Below are 22,811 nucleotides of genomic sequence, written 5' to 3'. Positions count from 1 at the left end.
TGTCATATTGATGATGCTTTTCCTGGTCCTTATCTAAGGCTCCAGTAATTTTGGATACTCTCAATGTGACCTGGAAATTTCTCTGGAGGCAAATATATAGCATCTGGCCTATTTATATGGAAAGCTCCACTTAATGCCCGGTTTCTCAAATATTTGCATTCCTTGACCTCTGCACACTCTTTTTCTTCTACTTTGTGTTCTCTCCTATGACTTTCAGTTTTCACAATCATATGAGAAACAAAAACAAACAAAAAACCTCAGTTACTTCAGGCACAAGCAGGACCAGCGGCTGCCGAGGGCTCCTGCTTACAGTTTCCCTTGTCATTTCAGCAGATCTTAAAGACCAAAAGAAACAGAACAAAAATGAGGTGTGAGCCTAGCCGTCCTAGCCCTAAATTGTAAATGTTTTGACATACTTGTTTCAAATCTTTTAAATTAAAAACTCATTAATTATACAGTGGTAACTGCACTGGTTACCCTTATGGATACAACCTCTCACTCCTGTTGCCAGAGGTAACAGCTGTCTTAGGCTAATGATTTCTTTTTCCACCCATATTGTCATCAATACGTGAAATTGATTTGGATGTTTGCAGTGTTTACCAAAGCAGGAGGCTTTCCTTCCCACTTGATATTGTTTTAAAGATTTCTCTACACATATTCATGTGGCTGGATTGCACTATCTACCTACTAAATTGCTTCCCGTTACATGAATATGCCTTAGGTTTTCAATCCGTCTTTTGTTCATAGCTAGTAAGGTGAATTTCAAAATTTTGCTATTAAAAAGAAAGCTTCAGTCAACTTACCTGTACATAGTCCCTTATGCAGATGTGTTAGGTTGTCTCCAGTTTATAGAAAAGAATCTATCTAGAGGTGAAAATTATGGGTTATAAAATGTGTGTATTTGTTTACATATTTAATTAAAAATTTTCTAGCTTCATTGAGTTATAATTGAATAGAACATTGTTTAAGTATAAGGCATACACATCTACATTATTAATACAAGATGTTACCACTTTGTTGTATGAGGTCATCAAGAGGGTGCGATTGCCATTTGATCCATGACCTGGACCCAGGCACTGAAGGTTGTCACCCCCCTTCCCTGTCCTTGGAATATACATTCTGTCCACTGTGCCCACAGTAGGAGCCATTTTCAAGGACATGGCCTTGAGAAAGTAAGTTGTTGTTGAGAGCATCTGGACTGAATCTGTGACTGAACCCCGGGAAGGCCTCAACATAGATTTTAAGATTCTGGACAGGTGTAAGGTGTTTGGCAGCCACCCAAGACAAGCCTCCTATACAAATTCCCTTACTTGTTAAACCTGCCACCTATCAATCTTCCTCCTGTCTCAGCTTGCCCTCCAGTGGGGGTCAGTTTCAGATTTGACCTAGGAAACTCTTAAGGTTTTGAACTAACACAGCATACCATGCTGTTAACTAAACCTCCATAACATCACGTAACTGCACTTGTGTGTGTGTGTGTGTTTGGTGAGAACATTTAAGATATACTTTCTTAACAATGTTTGATGAGTGGAGAAAGAAGTGGCGTACATATATGGTGGAATATTATTCAGCCAGGGCTTCCTTAGGGACTCAGTGGTAAAGAATTTGCCTGTCAATGCAGGAGATGCAGGTTCCATCCCTGAGTCAGGAAGATCCCCTGGAGAAGGAAATGGCAACCCACTCTAGTCTTCTTGCCTGGGAAATCCCATGGACAGAGAAGCCTGGTGGGCTACAGTTCACAGGGTCACAAAAGAGTCTAACACAGCTTAACAACTAAACAACATTATTCAGCCATGAGAAGGAAGGAAATCCTGCCATTGTGACAACAGGGATGGATCTTGAGGGCGTTATGCTAAGTGAGCTGTTAGACAAAGAAAGACATACAGTTTCAATACTTAGCAAAGTGCTTGCCAGGTATCGAGTTCAGAACCTAAGAAAAGAAAGGCCAAACACATGAAAAGATGCTCAACATCACTCATTATTAGAGAAATGCAAATCAAAACCACAATGAGGTATCATTTCACACCAGTCAGAATGGCTGCTATCCAAAAGTCTACAAGCAATAAATGCTGGAGAGGGTGTGGAGAAAAGGGAACCCTCTTACACTGTTGGTGGGAATGCAAACTAGTACAGCCACTATGGAGAACAGTGTGGAGATTCCTTAAAAAACTGGGAATAGAACTGCCATATGACCCAGCAATCCCACTGCTGGGCATATACACCGAGGAAACCAGAATTGAAAGAGACACGTGTACCCCAATGTTCATCGCAGCACTGTTTACAATAGCCAGGACATGGAAGCAACCTAGATGTCCATCAGCAGACGAATGGATAAGGAAGCTGTGGTACATATACACAATGGAATATTACTCAGCCATTAAAAAAAATACATTTGAATCGGTTCTACTGAGATGGATGAAACTGGAGCCCATTATACAGAGTGAAGTAAGCCAGAAAGAAAAACACCAATACAGTATACTAATGCATATATATGGAATTTGAAAGATGGTAACGATAACCCTATATGCGAGACAGAATAAGAGACACAGATGCATGGAACAATTTTATGGACTCTGAGGGAGAAGGTGAGGGTGGGACGTTCTGGGAGAATAGCATTGAAACATGTATATTATCATATGTGAAACAGAACACCATTCCATGTTCGATGCATGTGACAAGGGCTCAGGGCCGGGGCAATGGGAGGATCCAGAAGGATGGGATGGGGAGGGAGGTGGGTGGGGGGTCCAGGAAGGGGAACACATGTAAACCCATGGCTGATTCATGTCAATGTATGGCAAAAACTATTACAATATTGTAAAGTAATTAGCCCCCAACTAAAATAAATAAATTTATAAAAAAATAAATAAATAAAATAAAATACTTAAAAAAAAAAAAAAGAAAGGCCAACTTTATTGCAGAGGTTAACCTGAAAGGAGACAGGAGGCAGGGCTCAAATACAGCAAGGTGAGGTGGGTAGTTTAAGGGTTAGGGCTTTTGGGTGATGAAGAAAAGGGGCGGCGGAAGCGGCTGGTTAGGAAGTTTGAGGGAAAGATAGGTTCACATGCGCAGTCTTCACGGGTCTCAGATGTTAAGTTCAAGGGAACTGATACGAAACAAGCAAGGGAATTCCGGCTGTGATGTCAGAAAGTCCCCTGTCAGACAACCAAGCCTACTCTGCGCAGACTCCAATCAGCCATATTGGTTCCAAGCGGCTTCAGCCAACTTTGTCCTGTTAGAAGTGACGGTGAGTCTACGAACCTGCTTCCTTATCTGCTGTCCTGTAAGATGAGCTCAGGACTTTGTTGGTGAGCGGCTCCTTACTGTTATGGGGCACGGTTTCAGTACGATATTACTTTTATGTGGGGTCTATGGAAGCCAAACTTGTAGAAACAGAGGGCAGAATGGTGGTTACTGGGGGCTGGGGGTAAGGGAAACGGGGAGACGATAGTCAAAGGGAACAGATTTCCAAGTGGAAGATTAATAAGTTCCTGAGAACTAATTTAGTCTCATAGCATTGCGATTAGAATTAGTAACAATTACGTACTAGAAAGTTAGGGCTTCCTGGGTGGCTCAGTGGTAAAGAATCCGCCTGCAGTGCAGGAGCCGCAGGAGACTCGGGTTCGATCCCTGGGTGGGGAAGATCCCTTGGAAAAGGGAATGACAACCCACTCCAGTATTCTTGCCTAGAGAATCCCATGGACAGAGGAGCCTGGAGGGCTACAGTCCATAAGGTGGAAAATTAAGTGAGTGATGGGAAATGCCCTCTGCTCTTCACCAGCTGGATGGGCACCACTTCTCCAACAGACCCCGTTGTGTTGCTCTGGTTACTTCAGTAGCCTTCTGGAAATTTCTGCTGTAACCAGTGACAGAGGGTTTGCCAGTTTTAAGTGGGAAAAGCTTGCCTTCTGGACTGAGTGCTTCCAGATGCTCCTTGTTATCACTTGTCATATTAAATGTTTACTCATTTAAAAATTTTTGTTTCTTATTACTTGGAGCCCTTTTATTAGTTATTTTTAGCTCTCATTGTCTAGTGTCCCATGGTACCTGACTTTTTTTTCCTTTTAAAATATTTATTTATTTTTGGCTGTGTCCCCTGTCTTGGTTGTGAAATGCAGGAGCCTTCCCTGTGTCACGTGGGCTTCTCTCTAGTTGTGCTGCCTGGGCTCAGTTGCCTCTCAGCGTGTGGGATCTTAGTTCCCTGAACAGGGATCAAATCCTCATCAACTGCATTGGAAGGTGGATTCTTAATCACTGGACCACCAGGGAAGTCCCCTACCTGAGGTTTTAAGTTGTCCACTTGGGACAAGATGCTGCCTTTTGAGGATTAAAAAACATGTCAACTGCTTTGTGTCCTTCAGGTGAATTAGAACTTGAAACATCCAGGATTGTGTCCTATTCAGTCATTAGAAGGTAGTTATCTTATTTGGTTCTCCCAGCCTCCCAGGTTCCCAAGGCATGTCAGTGTAATGCCAGGGAACGGACACAGGATGGAAGAAACCTGACAGAGGGGGGATTGTCTGATTGAAGGTAATTAATGTGGCAGTCAGTTCACATTTCTGATGTGGTTTCTAGTCTGAAAGTATAATTTGGAAAATGTCTGATGTGAGAGTACTTCTAAAATTATATCTAATGTAGAGGAAACACCATCAAACCTGTGAGAGGAGTGTTGGACTTCCTAATGTAGGCACAACCTTAGATAAACAAACTCATTGTGATACCTTTAGTACTGTACTCGACTCACTTTAGAGTCTCCCAGTTCCATTATATTTAATTATTTATTGAAACCTGTCTGTGTACTTGACTCTGAACAGCCATAAATGAAAACCTAGGCCTTCCCCAGGGGTCTCCCAAGCTAAATTCTGTTGGTTAATATCCTGGTATTATTAGACGGTGAATTGGTCTGTAGCTCAAGAAAATTCCCTGAAGTTTACATTAATTATGAAGACCTTGATAAGTGACTCTTTTATATTAGCTCTAAGCCAAACTTAGAATCATTTGTTTCTTAAGTACCTAAATGGTTGATGGTAAGGCTCTTAGGTTATACTTCAGAGTGATATATGGACAGATTTTTGGTTTATTGTTTAATGGTTAGATTAATGGTGAAATGAAAGTTGCTTGCTTTCTCATAGGACAAGCCCCATTAGTGACTCTGTCTCTACTCTCAATGTTTGCAATATACTGGGCCACAAAGGAAGTTTTGAACCATGTCTCACTATTAAAAAGTAGCTTATTCAAAGCTCACATTTTGCTCACTTTGCCTTATTAGCGTCTCATCACCTACAAGCCACAGCAGAGTCCACTAGGGCTTTGCTAATGAAAAGTGTAGGCTGGTTGACCAGCAACTTGAGCATCACCTGAGAGGTTGTACAAGCCACCCCAGACCTGCTGAATCAGAGTCTGTGTTTTTAACAAGATCCCTAGGTGGTTTGTACACATCTTCAAGTCTGAGCAACATTGTGTCTAGTCCATCAGTAAACTGTTAAGAGCTGTAAGAGGGTAGAGGCCCAGAGGAATCAAGGATTCTACCCAGTTAATAATAATAGACAAGTAGCTAGTGGTAGGTTTATAGTCTATGCATTGCTGACATCTGTTTAGTTGTCTGCCCGGCAGGTCATTCACATCTGTTTCTGTAGGAGTGTTAGCACTGCCTCCAGGAAGTGCCCTCTGCACCACCAGTCAAAGGAGGCTTCCTCACACCACTCTACCCTGCCCCCATCCACAGGGGTTATGACTTAAGATGGGTCAATCAGCTTCTCTTGCTAGAGCTTGTGACCTTGGTGTCCTGTGCTGTGCTTAGTCGCTCCGTCATGTCCATTTAGTTGAGACAAAAAGGGATGCAAGCTGCTTGACACTGAATTGTGTCATGGCAGCCCTACAGAGAGAGACCCAGAGTTGCCTCCTGCTGCCCCAGGAGATGAGCCTGTTCCTGTGATGACAGATGTTCAACATTGCCTTCTGGTCCACTCCTTAGAAATAAGAAAGACATACTCTTTATAAAAAAAGACATACTCTTTTCAGAATTTCCAGACCTAAACCTGTCTGTATCTTTCATGCAAATTGGTTAATCTTCTGTATTTGTCCACTTAATGTAGGCTGTAATTCCTTGTTGGGAGCCTTTGGGGCCAATGGAGTTGAGTTCAGAATCTTTTGGAATAGAGACAATGATTAGAGATAGTAGAGTAGCAATACAGTGCATATACCAAATATCATGTGATAGCTGGTGTGGTCTGAGGCAGCATCCCATACTGGTACTGGGAAGCATGAATATTCTATTCACACCACGTGAGATCAGTTATGACTTTGCATGTCAAGACAGGTGAATACTTGCTGTCAGGTGAGTTTAGGACTGACCAGGTTTCAACACCAGTTGTGTTTCAAAAAACCTTATAGTTTCTAGAGTATTTTGGATTTTGGAATTGTGGATAAGAAACTGTACACAGGTAATATATTTCGGAGATATGGCTTCTAATTAGTACTTATGGACTTAACTCCACCTTTTCCTTGCCTGTAGAAGTATTCCACTGCTTGAATGCAGCATAATTTATTTAACTTGTTCTCTATTGGTGGCGTTTTGGGATTCTCCCGTTTCTACTCTTACATGGAATGTTGCAACGATCATCCTTGTATGTTTGTTTTCATGTAAATGTGTAAATATGGAGCATAATCTAAGTGTATTAAAGGAAAATGTTGCTCATTTTCTAGCTGCAACAGATTTCTCTTGTTATTGAAAGACATTTATGTGAAAAATTCTAAGTCCGATGGTGGAAAATATCTTGGAAGAATGGAAAGAACTCAGCCTTGGGAGTCAGGACTCCAAAGTTCCAGTTCAAGCCTCACCCACCAGTTAACATGGGCAGTGTCAGTTTTTCTGTGCGTGTGTAGCAGTTTCTGTCTATGAACTAGAGAACTGTAATATTATATGACTTCAACCAGGATTGAGTTCCTGTGTGCAGGGACTGTTCAGAGTGCCTGAAAAACAGAAATCCAAAACAGAGAGTCCCTGCTGTTATGGAGCTTATATTTTAATGAGAAAGACCAACAGTAAACACGATAACAAAGTATTTAGTATGTTAGACAGTGCTAAATGGCAAGGAAAAAAGTTAATAAAGCAGCAAGAGGTAATAGGACATGTCAGGAAAGGAGCCTGAATTTTAGACAACACAGCCAGGGAACTCTTCACAGAAAATATCTACACAAAGCAGAAGGAGCAGCTAACACAAAGATGCTGAAGTGGGATTATGCCTGGAATGTTTAGAAGTTCAAGAAGGCCACTGTGGTTGAAGAGGACTTAGCAAGATGGAGATCAGAGGAGAAGTAGGTGAGTGCAGTGAGGCACCGGAGGGCTAGATGAAAGAGCGCGGAAGGATTCAGTAAGGGCTTTGGCTTGCGCCGTATGTGAGAGAGGAAGCCCTTGGAGGATTGCACACACAAGAGGAATGTGACCTGGCTGGTGCTTTCAAAGGGCCTCTCTGTGTGAAGACTTTACTGAGAGGAAGCAAGGACAGAAGTGTGGGAGGCTATTGATAGGGAGGCTTTAGGTAGGAGGCTACTGAACTAATCTAGGTGGTAACAGTAAGAGTGGTAAGACATGGCTGAATTCTGGATATAATTTGAAGGTAAATCTAACAAGAATTATTGATGGATTTGGTATGAGATGTAAAAAAAAGAATTTAATGACAACTCTCTGGTTGTTGTCCTAGCAGCTGGAAGAATGAAGGACCATCAAGTGAGATGGGGAGAGGAGCAGATGCTGGAAGAGTAGGTGCAGGGGAAAAATCAGGAGCTTGGGTTTGGATGAATCCAAGTTGAGATGTCTCTTAGGCATCCTCGGGAAGATATCAAATAGACATTTGGATAGAGATGAGTCTGGAGTTTAAGGGAACAGATTTGGATTGGGGATAAAAATTTGGCAGTCATCCATGCACAGACAGATTTAAAGGCTTGGGATGGGATGGTGCAGGGAATGCATGCAGGTAAAATGAGATGTCTTAGGACTGAACCTGAAGGAACTGCAGCACTGAAAGGTCAGGGGAAGCAGCAAAAGAGATTTGGAAGGAACAGACAGAGGAGGAGAAAAACCAGGAGAGAATGGTGTCCTGGAAGCCAAGTGAAGGGGCTGTTTACAGGAGGAGAGCGATTGACTGTGCTAAAAGCTGCTGTCAGATCAAGTTAGGAGAGGAATTTGGCAACAGAAGGTCCTTATTAACCTGATCAGAGCAAATTCAGTGGAGTAGGGGTGGGGGAATGAAAGACTGGCTGCAGCTGAGTTCAAGAGAGGACGGAGGAGAGAATGGGAGACGGTGAGTGCTGACAACTGTTTCAGGTAGTTTTTGTGGACGTGTGTGACAAGAGAAAAGCAGTGGAACTTGGAGGGAGCAGAGGGGGTCAAGATAAACTTCATTTTTTTTAACGTGGAAGGATTAATGGCATGTTTATGTGCTAATGGGAACATTTCAGTAGAAAGGGAAGAAATGAATGTTGTAAGAGAGAGAGAGGGGAGTATTGTTGGCATGGAGCAAATGAAAAGCGATGGGTCTAGTGCATAGACTGGGGCCTGGCCTCATCCCAGCTCATCCAGAGTAACAGGAGAAACCATGGTAGGGGGGAGATGGGATGGGGGCTTGTGGAATTTCTGGGGTTTTGCTTCTATTTTGTTTTCTGGTGAGAGCATTTAAAACTTCTACTCTCTTAGCAAATTTCATTTATACAATACAGTGTTATCAACTATAGTCATAGTCACTATGTTTTGCATTAGATCCTCAGACCGTACTCATCATATTGCTGAAAGTTTGAACTCTTTTACCAACCTCTCTGTATTTCTTCCATGCCCCCAGCCCCTGGAAACCTCTTTTTAACTCTCTGTTTCTGTGAGTTTGACTTTTTTTTTAGATTATGTGTATTAGTGATACCATTAGTATTTGTCTTTACCTGTCTTATTTCACTTGGCATAATGCCTCCAAGGTCCATTTGTGTTGTCACAGTGGCAGGATTTCCTTCTTTCTCATGGCTGAATACATCTCCGTGTATGTGTGTGTGTGTATACCACTTTTTCTGAAGATTTGTTTTTATTTAAAAATGGGCAGTTAGGTCATCAGTGAGAGTGAAGCAGGCCTTTGGTGGGAAGGTGTGAGGCAGAGGACTGCTGTTTATTATTATGGTCCCTATGGCTTTCCCAGGTGGTGCTAGTGGTAAAGAACCCGCCTGCCAACGCAGGAGATGCAAGAGTTGTGGGTTTGATTCCTGGGTTGGGAAGATCCCCTGGAGTAGGAAATGGCAACCCACTCCAGTATTCTTGCCTGAAAATTCCATAGACAGAGGAGCATGGTGGGCTACAGTCCATGGAGTCACAAAGAATTGGACACGATTGAGCACGTGTGCATACACACACACACACAGGTTACTTCTAATGGATTAAAACATTATGCACATATTAATTTGATAAGACGTAAATTTTTAAAAAGAAAGAGAGGGGAATGTCTGGTTTACTTCTGTGGGGAAATGCTTGAGGGAACTCTTGAGAGGAGGAGGGACAGAGCAACCACAGAGGGAAGAAAAGACCAGGGCAAAGTCATGGTTCTGCAAGATATCAACATCAGAATGAGCCATTGTGTAAGAAAGATTTCTGGAGACTTCTAAAACAGGAAGAAATAGGAAAAGTCTAAAAAAAATTACTGCATTTCAATAGGACACCTATTGGGCAGGATTCCATTTCTTAAAATTCCAGATATATTTCAGTGGTCAAGCAATATTAACCACTGGCATTTCTGTCTCTCAAATAAATATTTATTTAGCTATGTGGATGGAGGTGTTGGGAGGATTATACTTGTGAAGAGGAGCTCTTAGAATTCTTTTGTAATTTGAAGGCTAGGACTGAAGCAACTTTCTCTCTCTCTGCCTCTCCCTTTCTCTTCCCAACTCTTTCTCTCTCTCTCTCCCCCTCGTTACTGTTGCAAGACTTGGGCTTGCATACATCACATTCTCAGGGATGATCTTTATTTTCCCAGGATCTCCTCCCTTGTTCCTGCTCTTATTTAAATCATACTTACTTTTTTCTCCTTTTTTTTTTTTTAGTTCTCTCTATACCTAGAGAGAGAGAAGACCAGGTCTAATGTTGGGCACTGTTGTTGTTGTTCAGTCACTAAGTGGTGGCTGACTCTTTGTGACCCCATGGAATGCAGCATGCCAGGGTCCTCTGTCCATGGGATTTCCCAGGCAAGAATACTGGAGTGGGTTGCCATTTCATTCCCAGATCAGTGATCAAACTCGAGTCTCCTGCATTGGCAGGTGGATTCTTTACCACTGAGCCACCAGGGAAGCCCCGTTGTTTTGGATAATGAGCGAATATTAAGGTATGCAGAACTGAGGAGAATTTGATATGGAAAACTCCCTGCTCAGAGACTAAAAGTTAAAAATGAACTTTTGATAGAGCAATTTAGAAAGAAAAAGAAAGTTTTCAACATGGCAGAGTTGGACTAAGAATCTGGAAATTTGGGTTTTAATCCTGACTCTGCCACTAGCTGTATGGCTTTGATCAAGTTATATAAATTCTCTGGTCCTTAAAAGCTTTGTCTTTAAAATTAATGGGTTGGGGGACTTCCCTGGTGGTCTGTGGCTAGGGCTCCGCAGTCCCAATGCAGGGGCCTGGGGTTCAATCCCTGCTTGGGGAACTAGATCCCAAGTGCCACAACTAAAAGATGTCACATACCACAATGAAGATGAAAGATCTTGTGTTCAACAACTAAGACTCGGCGCAGCCAAATAAATACATAGAAGCATTTTTAAAAAACAAAAAATTAATGGGTTGTACTAGATGATCAAACATTAGTACATGTGTGTATACTAAGTCACTTCAGTTGTGTCTGACTCTGCGACCCTACGGACTGTAGCCTGCCAGGCTCCTCTGTATGTGAGGATTCTTCAGGCAAGAGTACCGGAGTGGGAATACCGGGGTGGGTTGCCATGCCTTCCACCAGAGGATCTTCCAGACCAGGGATTGAACCCATGTCTCTTATGTCTCCTGCATTGGCAGGTGGGTTCTTTATCAGTAGTGCCGCCTGGGATGCCAATACTAGACTAAATCACAAACATTCAGCTATGCTTTCAATGTAGGGAGAGTGTTGGTTAGGCAGACTTTGCCTTGGTGAGGAGTATGGGATTATGGGTTGACTCAGGACTTCCTGTAGCTCAGACACCATTCATTGTCAGAACCATTCACCTTCATTTTGAGTGACCATCAAAATGGCACTGAATAAGAAGAAGGCTTGCCTTTTATTGGAGGATCTTAAGCAAAAACAAAACAAGAAGTGGACTTCTTATTCAGTGCCAAACGACAGGGTGCTTATTAGCTCTTGCTAGTCATGATCTTGTTCTAATCTACTGACCTGGGTCTGCTCCTCCTTCATATTTATTATGATTTGCATCCTCTCAGCTTTATACCTAGGTTTCTTTCTTGTCTTTCCATCTCTAACTCTCTCTTTAGACTTAAAACTCAGTATTATATTCCTGGCTGTGGATCTGTCTCTACTTTGATGATAATTTGGATAGTCCATCTGGCTATGGATCTGATTTTATCCAGAGTGCACTTTTATTATTGCTCTAGTGAACCTGACTACTATGAGATCTACCCTTTTCTAAGACTCAGATCTAAGAAAAATCATTCCAGTCTTCTAGGTCGAGGTAATGACTCTGATTTTGGTATTATCTTGATAACTAAATTGTAATTCCCTGCATATCAGGATCAATGCTTTTTACCTGCTGATTCCTTTGACGACTTTATATAATGTTGAGCTCTTACTCTTGCTTGGAAAATCCCATGGATGGAGGAGCCTGGTAGGCTACAGTCCATGGGGTCGCTAAGAGTCGGACACGACTGAGCAACTTCACTCACTTTTCCCTTTCATGCACTGGAGAAGGAAATGGCAACCCACTCCAGTATTCTTGCCTGGAGAATCCCAGGGATGGCAGAGCCTGGTGGGCTTCCGTCTGTGGGGTCGCACAGAGTCGGACACGACTGAAGCGACTTAGCAGCAGCAGCAGCAGTGCAGGAGACCCAGTTTCAATCCCTGGGTTGGGAAGATCCCCTGGAGAAGGAAATGGCAACCCACTCCAGTATCCTTGCCTGTAAAATCTCATGGACAGAGGAGCCTGGTGAGCTGCAGTCAATGGGGTCGCAAAGAGTCGGGCACGACTGAACGACTAACACTTACTTACTTAAGCAAAAACAAAACAAGGAAGAATAGGGATTGCTGAAGGAAGGAAAAGTCAAGAGGTGACTTGTTTCTTCCTCTTTTATTTTCTCCTTCCTGTTTTTATTTTCTCCTTTTCCTACTTTTAATATAGTAGAATACAGCATGCTCAGTAATGTAGCATGCTCAGTTGCTCAGTTGTGTCTGACTCCTTGTGACCCTATGGACTGTAGCCTGCCAGGCTTCTCTTATCCATGAGATTTTCAGGCAAGAATATTGGAGTGGGTTGCCATTTCTTCTTCTGGGGGATCATCCTGACCCAGGGATCCAACCCACATCTCTTGCATTGGCGAGCAGATTCTTTACCACTGAGCCACCTGGGAAGCCCTAATATAGTAATGCTGCTGCTGCTGCTGCTAAGTCGCTTCAGTCATGTCCGACTCTGTGCAACCCCAGAGACGGCCGCCCACCAGGCTCCCCCGTCCCTGGGATTCTCCAGGCAGGAGTACTGGAGTGGGTTGCCATTTCCTTCTCCAAGGCATGAAAGCGAAAAGTGAAAGTGAAGTTGCTCAGTCGTGTCCGACTCCTAGTGACCCCATGGACTGCAGCCTATCAGGCTCCTCCATCCATGGGACTTTCCAGGCAAGAGGACTGGAGTGGGTTGCCATTGCCTTCTCCAATATAGTAATAGGAGTTGTATAACTACCAATATTTGTTTAATTCAATAAAAAAATATCTTTTCTAGATAATCACTCTTTTTTCTTTCAGGGTACTATATTCTTTATCATTTTATTTATCTTATTTATATAATTTCCTATATTAATTGTATACGTTAATTTCCTGTTAATTTCACAACAGGTTCCAGTGCCTGGCTCATGAATACAAGGATCAATTATCCTGTCAAAACTGAAACTCATATAAATTAGCTTAGGTTAGAAACAAACAAAAAAGAGGAATTATTCTATACCAGAAAGTAGCCCTAGTAACTGTAGAGTAATAATTACAGAGATATGTTGCAAGGCACTGGAACCAGGAACTAGAAGATTCAAATCCAAAGTTATTTACTCTCCTGGAATGTTTGATCTCTTGGTTCTGCTTCTTTTGGCACATTTATTTTTCCTCAGTCTTTTTATTTTTTTTTATTATTTTAATTGGAGGCTAATTACTTTACAATATTGTGGTGGTTTTTGCCATACATTCACATGAATCAGCCATGGGTCCTCAGTCTTATTCTAGATAATTTTATTATGCTGTGGCCTGCACCTCTTGGTCTCAGCCTCTCTTTTTCCTGACTGCTTAGCTCTAGCATTCATAAGAAACCAAATAAAGTCTAGTTTATGTATTCCCAGTCTAAATTCCAAGAAGAGATTCTGATTGGCTCAGTTTGTTCTGATACAAATTCCTTGTCTAAGCAGCAGCGGTGAAGGAGAGACTAAGCCATGTCCTACAAACAGGGCTACACATACAGGAATGCACACAGGGGTGCATTTATCCCAGAAAGTTTCAAAAATGTTGGCAAAGACTGTGATATTTGTTATATTAGTTACATACTTGTCATATTTAGTAGGCCAGGCTGAGAATAAAATTTATACAAAATAGGCCTTCCCAACCTCCTCCTTGATTTCTTTCTTGAGTTGTTGTTGTAATCACTAAAGCTAAAGATAAGAAGTGACTGATGTCTAAATATAGAAGCAAACAAAATAACTGAAATGCTGTTCAGAGATTTAGCCTGAAGGGCAATTACTTTTTAATTTAATGAGTATTTTAGATCTGGATTTAAGCTATCTTTCTTTGGGTGAAAATTTGTTTGATCCTGTCTTACCATTAGAAAAGTCATACCATGCAGATTTTATGCGTTCTTGTAAAGTTCAAACACATTACCTTTTGTTGACAGGTACTAATTAGTGCTAGGAACGCAAAGGAAAAATACATTCCATCAAATGACTTAAGTCCAGAAGTATGCTAACTAATGGGTTTTTCTGACTGGTTTACGTTTTGTTTTTTTTTAAACTTTTGCCCAAAGTCTGCTGATGAGTTAGGATTGCTTCGTTGAAAGACTATGGAGGACGTCTGATGTAATCACTGACTTGGGAAAATAACACTTGGTTTAGGGGACTGATCTTTAGTTAAAGCAGTACTACCCAATAGAAATGTAATGTGAGCCACACATGATACTAAATTTTTTTGTGTGCTGTGCTCAGTTGCTAAGTCGTGTCTGACTTTGGGACCCCAAGTACTGTAGCCCAGCAGATTCCTCTGTCCATGGGATTTTCTAGGGACAAATACTGGAGCAGGTTGCCATTTCCTCCTCTAGCAGATCTTTCTGAATCAGGGATTGAACCTGCAACTCCTGCATTGGCAGGCAAATTCTTTGCCACTGAGCCACCTGGGAAGCCCATAAATTTTCTCTTAGTCACACTGAAAAAAGTAAAAGGAAATTAATGGTTAATTTTAGTAATTTATCTAAGCTAGTATATCCAAAATATTTTCACTTCATCATGCAGTCAAATGAAAATTAATGAGATATATTACATTTTTTGAACTAAGACTTTGAAATTCTGTGTGTTTTACATATACTTATAGCATAAATTTCCATTCAGATGCTAATTTTTCAATGATTAAAGAGAAATATAGTCCTACTAAAACAATAAGTTTGTGTTTAATGGAAAAATATTTTATGCTGCTTCACTCTTTTCATTTAAATTTAAATGAATTAAAGTAAAAGAAAAAATCCAGTTTCTCTGTGTGCACTAGCTCCATTACAAGTGTTCAGTAGCCTTGGGTGGCTAGTAGTCATTGCGTAGGACAGCGCAGCTTTAGAGGGTGGTATTCATAAGACCTGAGGCCAGAGTTTATCTTCTGCTAGTGGAGTTAAACCTAAGAGGGAATTTTTAAGTGAATAAGCCCACTCTTTCACTGCTCAAGTATTGCTCAGAACTCTGCCTTTGGCCCCCTCACTAGAGACAGTGGTTCACCTGGTCTTACCCTCACCACTGCAAGTGGCCCCAGTTCCTCTACTGCTGCCTTGCCTCTGGAGGGATGGTCCTGCCATACACTCTGCAATCCTGGCCCATGTCTGTCTTTCTCTGGGGCAGGCTTTCATATATAAACTTTCCTATAGTTTTTTCCATGAGGCAACAGTCCTGTGACATCCCCCGTGATCGTAAATGAGCTTGGCAAAATGCTGCAGACTTGGAGATGAGTGTGTTAAGGACCCTGAGAACTACTACAGCCAAGGAACTTGCTTTACTTTGATACCGAGGTAGGGAGTCCCCCAGTGACCTACTTTTTAGGATTCAGTGCTTTCACTGCAGAGGCCTGGGATGGATCCCTGGTTAGGGAACCATCCCAAATGCTACACATGCCCCACAGCATGACCACAAAAAAAAAAAAAGATACGAAGTATCCATTAAAAGGCAACACCTGGCAACAAGGTACAGTTGGCAGAACTCACCTGTCAGAGGGGGTTCTGAGCGATACTTAAGCAGTGAAAGAGTGAGATTATTTGCCGTGCCTGGTTCCATCCCCTCAATTTCCTTTATGCTTCCCAAATGAGTGCAAGAACTGCTCTGACACTGAAAACCTGACAGTTCTAATGAACTTCTTTTGTATCCCTGATAGCTCAGTTGGTAAAGAATTTGCCTGCAGTGCAGGAGACCCTGGTTCAATTCCTGGGTCGGGAAGATCCCCTGGAGAAAGGATAGTCTACCTACTCCAGTATTCCTGGGCTTCCCTTGTGGCTCAGCTGGTAAAGAATCCGCCTGCAATGCAGGAGACCTGGGTTCAGTCCCTGGGTTGGGACGATCCCTGGAGAAGGGAAAGGCTACCCACTCCAGTATTCTTGCCTGGAGAATTCCATGGACTGTATAGTCCATGGGGTTGCAAAGAGTCAGACAAGACTGAGCAACTTTCACTTTCCTTTGTAGTTATCAGGCTTCCTCTCGTCTCAGGAGGTTTTCCACGCTGGAGTATGAACTAAGTAGATTGATTTGAGGAATACATGGAACTGAGGAAAGCATATGAATTTGGTGCCAAAGACAGTATTTTTATTGTGGTGGTAAATTCAAGGAAATAAAAAACCAACAGATTGCTTGGGGTGATACTGGGTCTGTCTCTGAAAAAAGTGAAAGTGCTAGTTGGTCAGTTGTGTCTTACTCTTTGCGACACCATGGACTGTAGCCTGCCAAGCTCCTCTGTCCATGGAATTTCCCAGGCAAGAATATTGGAGTGGGCAGCCATTTCCTTCTCCAGGGGATCTTCCTGACCCAGGGATCAAAACTGGGTCTCTTGCATTGAAGGCGGATTTTTTACTGCCTGAGCCGCCAGGGAAGCCAAAATGGGGGTAATAATACTTATTTCACAAAGGTGTTCTGAGGATTAAATAACATTGATTACATAAAATGTTTAACTTACTCCCTGGTTATATAATAAATGCTCAATAAATATTCTTACTAACTAATATATTCCCCTCAAAAGCTGTTTATTCTTGGTACTTAACAAAACTAGATTTACTAAGACTGAGTTAGCTCTGTGAAATACAATATATAAAACAAAATTGATGGTTTTATATAATTTCTGTTACTTAAACCTTGACATAGTAATTTGATTGTAATTTGGTTACTTTTAGAACTAGATGATCATTGTGTCATGAAAGACTTGTTATCCAGAACAAAAAAATTTGATGGTGTAGGCCCTTAAAAACACATTCCAGTTAAGGTTCTTTTAAAAGTATTTAGATGTTTGTGATCTGTGTCTCTGCACTGAAAATAACATTCTTTTATTTCCATATCAAAATTTTAATGTGATTTAATGCTAGAACATTCTGTTTTCTTATTCTAAAACTTTGTCTGTTGACCTGATTTAATCTGTTTTTCTATTGTCTGATGATGCTTTTGTTGACAGAATCAATGAAAATTGTTGGGTTAAGTAGTAGAACTCTTTTCTTTTTTCTTCTAAATAAATTTGTAATGTACTTGTCAGACTTCAAATATGTGATGGAGAACATGGCATAAATATGCCCCAGATAATTGTATTATGGAAAATAAAAGGTCTAGACAATAAGGTAAGAGCCAAGAGTATTTTGAATTCAAATTGGTTAGAGATATTTTTATAATGTAGGTAGTAGCTAGAAACAGATCAATAGAACAAGAATATTAGTGGCTTTTGGAGCATGGTGTTCATATCAATGTGTATTTTGTAGTTACATGCAGTAGTTTTCACATTCATAGGCCACTTGTGTTCATGTCCACCACCTTCATCCCAGCCCACCAGCTCATACCAGGCAATGACATTAGCCTTTTGATCTTCACCATTTAATTTATATTACACTCCCACACAAACATGCTGAATACCCGTTGCCCTCCAGATGAAATCCAGACTGCCTAGTCTGACATCAATGATACACTGTTATTGTGAGCATTATACAGGGTAACATAAATGGATTCATTAATTCACTCATTCAGTATAGGTTTATTGACATCTTGCTGGCCCATTCCCTGTGGTGAACTTTGGGTGTATTTAGATGGAGATCATGGTCCCTGCCCTCAAAGTAAAGTGTTTACTTTTTAGAAGGGAAGACAAGTAAGTAAAACATCATCCACAGTGCAATATGGTAAAGATGTAATAGAAGTCAACCTTGGATACTGTAGGAAGTTCAGAGGAAAGGCACCAGTTTCTCAAGCTTACCTCCCACTACTTTATTCAAGCTTCCTGGTAGATTGATCTGTTTGCAGTTCTCTTAAATACTATGCACATTCCTACTTCTCTGACTTTGATGATGTGTTTTTTTGTGCTTGATCTCTTCAGCTTCTGTTTATTCATTTAACCAAGGATTGCAAGTGTACCACATGCAGAACACTGTGTTGTACACGGTGAGACGAATGACAGAGGCATGGCCTTACCTGTGTGAAGCTGCCGGCGCCACCTTTCCCAGCTGCTCCTGCTCCCTCTAACCCCACTTTCCAGGAGCACTGAGTCCTTGGTGATCTTTCTTCGTGAGCTTCAGTGAACTTATTGTCTGTCAGTTCAGTTCAGTCGCTCAGTTGTGTCTGACTCTTTGCAACCTCATGAATTGCAGCATGCCAGGCCTCTCTGTCCATCACCAACTACCGGAGTTTACCCAAAGCCATGTCCATCGAGTCGGTGATGCCATCCAGCCATCTCATCCTCTGTCGTCCCCTTCTCCTCCTGCCCCCAATCCTATCCAGCATTAGGGTCTTTTCCAATGAGTCAACTCTTCGCATGAGGTGGCCAAAGTATTGGAGTTTCAGCTTCAACATCAGTCCTTCCAATGAACACCCAAAATTGATCTCTTTTAGGATGGATTGATTGGATCTCCTTGCAGTCCAAGGGACTCTCAAGAGTCTTCTGCGGTGCTCAGCTTTCTTCACCGTCCAACTCTCATATCCATACATGACCACTGGAAAAACCATAGCCTTGACTAGACGGACTTTTGTTGGCAAAGTAATGTCTCTGCTTTTAAATATGCTATCTAGGTTGGCCATAACCTTCCTTCCAAGGAGTAAGCATCTTTTAATTTCATGGCTGCAATCACCATCAGCAGTGATTTTGGAGCCCAAAAAAATAAAGTCTGACACTGTTTCCACTGTTTCCCCATCTATTTCCCATGAAGTGATGGGACCAGATGCCATGATCTTAGTTTTCTGAATGTTGAGCTTTAAGCCAACTTTTTCACTCTCCTCTTTCACTTTCATCAAGAGGCTCTTTAGTTCTTCTTCACTTTCTGCCATAAGGTTGGTGTCATCCGCATATCTGAGGTTATTGATATTTCTCCTGGCAATCTTGATTCCAGCTTGTGCTTCCTCCAGCCCAGCGTTTCTCATGATGTACTCTGCATGTAAGTTAAATAAGCAGGGTGACAATATACAGCCTTGACGTACTCCTTTTCCTATTTGGAACCAGTCTGTTGTTCCATGTCCAGTTCTAACTGTTGCTTCCTGACCTGCATACAGGTTTATTGTCTGTCACAAGGGATCAATCAGTACTTACTGGTTAATTAATTTATCCATAGTAATAGAACATGAAAATGTCATGTGGAGGTAAAAATTTTAGATTACTTTAAAATTCTACTCTTTTATCTTTAGTTGGATGATAGTTGGCAATCTTCTAATCTGTTGAATGAGTAGAATGAACTAGAAATTTAAGTTATTTTCCAAGTATACAATTAAAATATATTTTATTTATTTACTTTTATTTTATTTTTGGCCTGAACACTTGGCCAGTGTGCATCTTAATTCCCTGACCTGGGATTGAACCCAGGTCCCTGGCAGTGAGAGCAACAAGTACTAACTAACCAATTAACCACTAGGGAATTCCCTATAGATATATTTTTAAATCTAAAATTTTGTTGTGGATTTAATAAAATTAGATTGAATTTTTGTTCAGAATTTTTAGTGCTTGTGGGTATCTAGAGGAAGGTGATGGAGGCCCAGGTGGAGAAGGAAGAGGATGAAGAAGACTAGGAGAAACAGGGCAAGAAGATCAAAGGCCTTTTTTGGCAGAGTCTATACCCAGGGCTTTCCTGGTGGCTCAGACGGTAAGGAAACCTCTTTCTTTGCAGGAGACCCGAGTTTAATCCCTGGTTTGGGAAGATCCCTGGGTCGGGAAGATCCCCTGGAGAAGGGAATGGCTATCCACTCCAGTATTCTTGCCTGGAGAATTCTAAGGATAGAGAAGCCTGGTGGGCAACAAACCATGAGATGACAAAGAGTTGGACATGTCTGAGTGACTAACATACAACATACAACACAATCCCCCTTTCAGGGCTTCTTTCTTCCTACTCCCCATGTCAAATTTTGTGAACAAGCTGAATTTGTTGTTAACCTGTGGTATAAAATTCATATATTGAAAAGCAGTGGCTGGCTTATGGTATAGGAAATGTATGGCTGACTTCCTAAATCTCAATATATTTCTCATATGGTGGAGTAAAATGAGTTTTTTTTTTAAACTGAGTATATTTTTATAAATATCAATAATACTCAATGTTAAAACCTTTCAAAAGAAATAGTAATCTCTTCTAGCTTCTCATATATTTCTGATACTATTATCAAAGGATCATGAACAAACTCCATTTTTTTATTTTAGACCAGATCTACTGGGTAATTCACTTTATTCAGCATTATTTTACTGAGCACCTACTGTCTGCTAAACAGAAAGTTTATATAACTGATGAATGAAACATAGTTTTACTCTCAAGGTGTTTATAATCATCGGAGGAGTACATATTCTTAATTATGGGGCTTCCCAAGTGGCGCTAGCAGTAAAGAACTCGTCTGCCAATGCAGAAGATGTAAGAGATGTGGTTTCGATTCTTGGGTCAGGAAGATCCCCTGGAGGAGGGCATGGCAACACACTCCAGTATCCTTGCCTGGAGAATTCCATGGACAGGGGAGCCTGCTGAGTTACAGTCCATAGGGTCGCAAAAGAGGCAGACACAACTGAAGTGATTTAGCATGCACACACATTCTTAGTTATAGAAACAAGTATGCTGTGTTATAACATTTTACATGATAGTCATATCTACTTTTATTTAAAATTTCTTAATGCTTCATGCGCTGTGTCCAATGAACTGTAGCCCATCAAGCTCCTCTGTCAATGGGATTCTCCAGGCAGTGATACTGGAGTGGGTTACCTTGCCCTCCTCCAGGGGATCTTCCTGACCCAGGGATCTAACCTGTGTCTCTTACTTCTCCTACATTGGCAGGCAGGTTCTTTACCACTAGCACCACCTGGGAAGCCATAATACACACATACCCACATAAACATCTACTCATACATTCATCACATCCTAGTGTAAATATGTGCTAGCATGGAGAAAAATATTTGTGTGTACTTACAAACACACTTCTACCTACTACACAAAAGAAGTTTCATACTTAGGAGAGATTACATTGCTGAGAAAAGTTCTGAAATTGTAAGTGATGTTATCTATTAGAGTCTGTATATTTTGGATCATGCCTTCCTTACAAATCTGGTGAGCGCTATGGAACCTCTCTTAAGAAAGAACCCAATGATGTGAAATTTTAGAAGGTCGGTGGACTCCCTGAAGTCCGTTTATGTATCCTGGGTTGGGAACCTCAGGCAGAGACAAGAGCAGAGTTTCCTATAGTAAAATTTGAAGTTGCAAGGTACTGTCCTGTTTAACAGCTTCATGCCAGCATTTTAAAATTAAAATGTCGACAAATCCCTATTAAGAGTCAAATGGAACACCTAAACCCTTCAAGTTTAAATTTCTTTGTAGCTAACTCAAATAAATGTAAACAGCCCAAGGAATTAATCATTCATAGGTATATTTAAATAACATGTTATAAACTTTGATAAATCGTACATGTAAATCTTGTTTTTTTCCTGCAGCAAATCAGATGAGCAGTCATTAATAGACTATTACAGTTACTGTTGGAAACGCTTTTCTTTCCTGATGAGAGGTAACACCACTTGATGGGATCTTGCCAAGTTGATTTATTGCTGGCTGTTTTGCCGACATCTTTTCCTTAAGTTTCCTTGTGTCAGATCTAAGCCCTGGAAATCAAATTGTTATTCTTGTTTTTGACAGCTTTCTTGAACTCTCCTTTAATACCAGCAGCTTCAACCTGTTTCTGGCAAAACATACCTGCCTTTTAGCTTGCCTGATTCCAAACCTCAGCGCTACAAGCATTTTCTACCCTTTGACCCCTCTCTGCATTGCTGTTTATCAGTTTCAAAAAGCTGTGGCTGAGGGGTGAGCAAATTCAAAGATGCCCAGCATTGCTTCTGACCCCGGATCTGTAAAATCAAGTCATCACACATCTAGCATGTTTTTTCTACACACATCACCAAAGCACCACTTTTCCTTTGATTACTGAATAATGTAAAGGATTGAATGTGAACTTTTATCTTTAAAATAATGAGTAATTTCCCCCCTACTCAGCACACAGAAATTTAGTCATCTATATGAGATCTCTTTGAAATATTGCTGTATAAATTTCCTTCTTAATATGATAAAAGAAGAGATGCTTTCGAACTCTAGTGCTGGAGAAGACTGTGATGTGGGAGAGTCCCTTGCACAGCAAGAAGATCAAACCAGTCAGTCCTAAAAGAAATCAACCTTGAATATTCATTGGAAGGACTGATGCTGAAGCTAAAGCTCCAATATTTTGACCACCCGATGAGAAGAGCCAACTCATTGGAAAAGACCCTGATGCTGGGAAAGATAAAAGGCAAAGGGAGAAGGGGGCGACAGAGGATGAACTGGTTGGATGGCATTGTTGGCTCAGTTCAGTTCAGTTTAGTTCAGTCGCTCAGTTGTGTCCGACTCTTTGCGACTAATAATTCATGTATATCTTTGCTTTTATATTGTATGCATCTTGCATCAGGAAGCATGTCTAGATGGTTCACCTTTATATTCACAGTACCTAGCACAACACCTGGCATATAATAGGTGATAATTTGTGCTGTATGAATTTAACCTCACCCAAATACTTTGAAGTTTCTCTTTTGGAATTATCTACAGAGATGGCTTCCCAGCAATACCAGAATGGCTTTCTTGAGCATCTTGTTCTGCCTGCTGTTTACTTTCTGTCTCTTTCTTTGGTCCAATTAGTTCCTCTCAGGTGGCATTTTTCCCTTTCC

At 41.2% G+C, this 22,811-nt stretch overlaps 1 long non-coding RNA gene across 2 annotated transcripts in view; it reads left to right on the top strand.

The window, feature by feature from the left end:
* The first annotated feature begins 3,157 nt into the window (after nt 1–3,157).
* Nucleotides 3,158–22,811, top strand: part of LOC145545141 (uncharacterized) — a 523,562-nt gene continuing 503,908 nt past the window's right edge. Inside the window, exon 1 of one of the 2 annotated variants that reach the window (XR_014081900.1) lies at nt 3,158–3,305. This is a non-coding gene — a long non-coding RNA (uncharacterized LOC145545141). The remainder of the gene's footprint in view (nt 3,306–22,811) is intronic. The other variant, XR_014081898.1, reaches the window with a different exon arrangement.

Source organism: Giraffa tippelskirchi, chromosome 4, assembly GCF_054371585.1.
Source record: "Giraffa tippelskirchi isolate mGirTip1 chromosome 4, T2T-mGirTip1v1.2.pri, whole genome shotgun sequence".
NCBI classification, from domain to species: Eukaryota; Metazoa; Chordata; class Mammalia; order Artiodactyla; family Giraffidae; genus Giraffa; species Giraffa tippelskirchi.
This window is presented reverse-complemented; position numbering and strand designations above follow the sequence as displayed.